General features: G+C 43.9%; 1 pseudogene; it reads right to left on the bottom strand.

Annotated features, from left to right (window-relative positions):
• Positions 1-1,174: 1,174 nt before the first annotated feature.
• LOC108282227 lies at positions 1,175-2,377 on the bottom strand (annotated as a pseudogene).
• Between the last annotated feature and the right edge of the window lie 3,161 nt (positions 2,378-5,538).

Here is a 5,538-nt window from a genome sequence, read left to right as displayed (position 1 = left end):
GGACACCTAGCGGGCACTGACAAAGAATATGGACTTCAGTTGAGATGGAAAACCACTGGAGGATTATAGCCCAGGATTACTGTTAATTCTCTAAGAAAAAGACTGAGCAGCGGCTCCGTGCGAATATACTGTAATACAGGCACGGGTGGAAGCAGGAAGAGCAGCTTGGAGGGTGGTGGAGTAGTTCAGGTGAGAGCTAACAGCGAAGAGAAAAGCAACAATGACCCAAAAGAGGCTGACTTAGAAAATCAAGTGAATCTCAAAGTAGATAATAAAGTGGTAGACAGACAAGTCACAGAAAAAGAAATGCAGGTGATTTTATTTATTTATTATGTTTTTAAAAATTTTTTTTACTTTTATTGCATTTTAGGTTTTGGGGTACATGTGAAGAACATGCAAGATTGTTGCATAAGTATACACGTGGCAGTGTGATTTGCTGCCTTCCTCCCCATCACGTATATCTGGCATTTCTCCCCATGCTATCTCTCCCCAACTCCCCACCCCACGCTGTCCCTCCACTATTTCCCCCCGACAGACCCCAGTATGTGATGCTCCCCTCCCTGTGTCCATATGTTTTCACAGTTCAACACCTGCCTATGAGTGAGAACATGCAGTGTTTGATATTCTGCTCTTGTGTCAGTTTGCTGAGAATGATGGTTTCCAGGTTCATCCGTGTCCCTACAAAGGACACGAACTCATCGTTTTTGATGGCATGCAGGTGATTTTTAAACACATCTTCACACATAAGAGAAAGGCAAATGACAGCTATACTGCAGTATCTCTCCTATTGAGGGAAATTCCATAAACCTGGCAATACATTCTTTGGTTTGCCTGTAAGGAAAGTTGTACTCACATATTGCTGGTGGAAATGCAAAAAGGCTCAACTCCATGAAGGGGAATTTGGTACAATTTCACAGCCTTGCAAATGCATTTAAACCAGACATCCTACTTTGAGGAATTTTGTCTACTCCATAAACGCAAAACAAACTATGCACAAAGTTCTTGTTGCATTTTTAAATATTTGTGTTTATTCTTCATTTAACTTTTAAAAACACTCCTATAGTTGATTATTAAAACAAAAACAAGAGCAAGTAGTGAGCATATGATGATTACAGTTCTTTCTCATTCACCACTGCACATAAAATGCCAGCAGTGAGTGTTACTCACTGGCCCATTAAGAGGTCTGGCACTGAACACCGCCTCTGGGGTGATGGTCATCATCCTCATACGCTTCTCCATTGTAACAGTGCTGTCTTTCCTGATTTGGCTCAAAGTCCACCACTTCTACTTGATCCGTCTCATTAGTCTCTTTCACTTCCTTCCTCTCCCGTAGGAGTTTTTTCAGCAAATACAGTTTATCTGGAGAGAGAAAGCCATTCTCAGGAAAGTTTACCTTAAATTCAATGATTAGGCGACGCTTTTCATGCGGTCTATGATAAATTGGCATGCCTTCATTTAGTACACACTTGATATCTCCATGCTTGACAATCTGACCTGGATGAGAGGTGATGACTACAGTTCGGCTGTCAAGAGTAGATATTGGCTTTTGGAAGCCACACAGTGCTTCAACCAGCTGTGTGTCCATACACATGAAAAGGTCTTCTCGTTGTGTAAAAACAGCATGGTCCTTCTGATCTAACACAATGATTATATCTCCCGGCTCCAGTCCTTGTTCTTGGTCTCCTTCACCATGGAATGTTATCTTCTGGCCATCTTTCATGCCTTTGTCCATATGAACTTCTAAAATCTTCTTCTCTCGAACTATCCCTAAAAGCAAAAAGATATCTAAAAGATAGGTTTTACACCTATCTTTAGAACTGATCTGCTCCCCATGGCCCTGGTGCTCCATGCACACAGACTGAATTTGCTGAACCATTCCAGATCCCATCTGATGAATTCTTATTTGCATTCAGTACCTCGGCAATTGGGACAGCACTCCACTGCTCCTTTCTTACCCCCTCTACCTTCAGAGTTGTCACAGATCACATTCTTTTGCAGAGCCAGTTTTCTTGTTGCACCATTATATAAGTCTTCTAGGGTTACTGCGAGCTGATGTACAACATTTTTACCTCTCCTTTCTCTCTGTATTCTTCCTCCTCCTCCAAAATACATATCAAAGACGTCCATGTGCGAGCCAAAACCGCCGCCTGCTCCACCCTCTTTAATTGCCTGTTCTCCTCCTTTGTCGTGTAATTCCCTTTTCTTTGCATCAGAGAGAACTTCATAAGCTTGAGAAATCTGTTTAAACTTCTCTCCTTCATTGGGATTTTTATCAGGATGGTACTGCAAGGCGAGTTTCCTATAAGCCTTTTTCAATTCTTCCTGAGTAGCACTGGGTTTGACCCCAAACATCATAGTAAGCGGTTTCTTTCACCATCTTCTACTGCCGGTGAACGGGCTGAGGTCCACGTGTGAGGGAGCAGGAAGGAGCCAGGAGCTGTAGGCAGCTGGGGCAGCTAGGGATCCTCTGCCTCTCACCCAGCGTTCTGGAAAGTTCCTCCCAGCGCACCACAGCCGTCATCTTTTGTAGCCGGAAGTCCCTCCCTTCTCGGCCGCGGCCACCGCCCCGCGGTTACCTGGGCAACCGCGCGGGGGCGCATGGGTCGGGAGGAGCTGCGCCATAAGGCCTTGTGGGGGGTGGGTGCCAGCCCGGCTTCCCGACGCCGTGGAATCTTCTGGCGCCCTTTCCTCCACTCAGCGAGCTCAAGAGTGCGGGAGTCTCCGGCTGGTGGGCCAGGGCACGGGAGCAGCGCAAGTCCTAGGGTTCCCAAGTCAGTATGGCGGCCGCCTCCGCCTGGGAGGGCGGGAAGGGCTCTGTTGCATTATTTTCAATAAATATCGGAAATAACTGAAATGCCTAGTAAGGGACTAGTAAAATAAGCTGGTACTTCTACATAAAGGAGAACTATGGAGCTGTAAAAAACAGAAAGATGTCTTTTTACTGCTGTGGAGTGATTCCAAACATAGGTTACGCAAAAAGCAAAAAGGCAAACACGCAGTAATATACATGAAAGAAAGCAGGGGAAATAATGTGTATTTCATTATTTAAAAATAAAAAACAACGTTGGGGAAGTGTTGATGATGACCTGTGACTGTTTTAGCCAGAGCGCATATTTTCTTGAACGGTTATTTTGCTATGGGTTTTGCAAAGGATGTTAACTGTTCACTTTTCACATTTGAGTTAACTTGAGAAAGCTTTGCTTTGTAATTTATCATGCATTATGTGGTATACAGACTGCCCTTTCATTTTATTCGATCCTCTCAATGTTTTGAGTTAGGTATAATACAGGAATTATACTTGTGTTATATCTGAGGAGGCTGGTTCTAAGAAGACTCAGTAGATCAAAAATGTAAATTCTAGATATATAGCATATAAAACTAGAATTTATAAAAAGGTGTGCATATGGCCTGCTGTAAATACTGCCTTTAAAAAAAAACTTTTTTTTTTTTTTTTTAAGCTTACTAAAGCAATTATGTCTCAGCATGAAAACAGCAACATTAGATAATGAGAAATAAAATGGGGATACTTGTAACACAGTTATGCCTTTTATTTTGAAGAGACAGGGTTTTGCTTTGTCACCCAGGCTGGAGTGCAGTGACACTGTCACAGCTCACTGCAGCTGCAAACTCCTAGGGTCAAATGATCCTCTCACCTCAGTCTTCTGTGTAGCTAGGGATACAAAGGCTCACCACCACATCTGGTAGTCTTTAGAATATTTTTTGTAGAGATGAGGTCTCACTATGTTGCCCAGGCAGGTCTCAAACTTCTGACCTCAAGGAATCCTCCTGCCTTAGCCTCCAAAAATGTCAGGATTACAGCCATGGGCCAGCCCACCTAGCCCAGAAATGGTCCTAAAAGTCTGGGAAAAAAGTTAAATGCTATTAAGAAATATACAAAAAGATAAACATATACTATGGTATATGAAGTGTCACAGTTCACTTATGGTCACTACAACATTGATTAAAATGTCACACGGTTCAGGCAAGTCTGAGGACTGAGAGGGACGTACAGGATTGGTTTGGAAGCCACAATCAGGATTGTCAGAGCTGGGAAAGCAGAAGCAAGGCAAGAGTGTGCCCAGGAGTGGGGCGCGCAGCAGCTCCGTGGTGCGCCGTGTGCACAGGACTGGGACACTCAGCAGCTCCGTGGTGGGCCCTGTGCACAGGAGTGGGGCTCGCAGCAGCTCTGTGGTGCGCCGTGTGCACAGGAGTGGGGCATGCAGCAGCTCCGTGCTATGCCGTGTGTCCTTTTATATGGCAGGCTGGCTCCAGCCCAGCAGATGAGAATCACCTGATAGGTGGGAAGAGTGGATTTAGGTAAAATCTCGGACCATGCATCATAACTGAGAGACTTTAAATGTTTGCCTTATGGGATGTAAAACTAATAAAAGTGACAACAGGGATAATAGAGTAGGTCAGTAAATGCAGTAAGCCACCTGCCACCTCTCTAGGGCATCAACCATCCCAAAAAAATATTGGGGCAGCAGGATTTGACAAACTTCTCACCAGAGAGGGTCCAGGGCATGATCTAGAACACTCAGGTGTTCAGGGTTCAGGGCATGATCTAGAGGACTCAGGTGTTCAGGGATCTCTATCCCCAGGGAACCAACTACATTCTTACCTCAGATCTGTCACTCCTCACTGTAGTAACTCTGGGCAGGTCACTCAAAATGTCTGAGTTTTAATTCACTGAATTGGAAAATACGGGTTGTAGCCCCTTCTCTGCCTGTCCCTTGGGGCTGGTGTGGGGATCAAGGAAATCACAGATCTCTGCCATGAGCTGGAAGGCATATGCCCATGGAAACTGTGAAGTCACTTTCCATCCTTTCCTGTCCAGGAGACACACAAGCTCCCTCTTTGTATTCAACCAGTACCTAGTATCTGGATTATTCTTCCATACATTGAACGATTGAACATATTTGGGCATTTACAAAGACTGAGTCTACTTAAGTCTTTATCTGCATTTCATCCTTTTAGGCGCTATAGACCTTAGTAGGTCTACAGCATAGATCTACTAACATTTCCACATCTCAGAATAGGGAACTGAGGCACAGATGGGTTCATATCCTCTCCCAGGTATGTGCAGATTCTAAGTAGGATTTGAACCCAGCCTGTTCTTGGTAACTTGGATCTGCTGCTTTTCTATATTGTTTCATCTGAATAAAGGTATCTGCCTGCACAAACAAATCTTCCTAGAACCCAGATCTAATTCAGGTAGAGTTGAAAGGCAGTTGGTGAAAACTGGGATCAAGAGTTTAAACTGTGAATAAGTTTGTTACTAATTTCTCTGTGCTCCTCTGCCAGCAAGATGTCAAGCACTGTCTTTATTATAGTATATTTTCTGAATCTATAAGAAGTCTGCTCTACCTTGCAGGTTTGGCTGGCCGCACCAGGCGCTGGGCAGAAAAAGTATGGAAGTGTAAGAAAATTTCCCCCATTGAAAATGAAGGTAGGGTGGAAATTATGTCATTAAGTTTATTTAAGCAAATAATTCCAGTTTATTCATCCAGTGTCCCATATTAGAGAAACTCAGTAAAT

The sequence above is a fragment of the Cebus imitator genome, unplaced genomic scaffold (assembly GCF_001604975.1).
Source record: "Cebus imitator isolate Cc_AM_T3 unplaced genomic scaffold, Cebus_imitator-1.0 Scaffold237, whole genome shotgun sequence".
Lineage (NCBI taxonomy): Eukaryota > Metazoa > Chordata > Mammalia > Primates > Cebidae > Cebus > Cebus imitator.
This window is presented reverse-complemented; position numbering and strand designations above follow the sequence as displayed.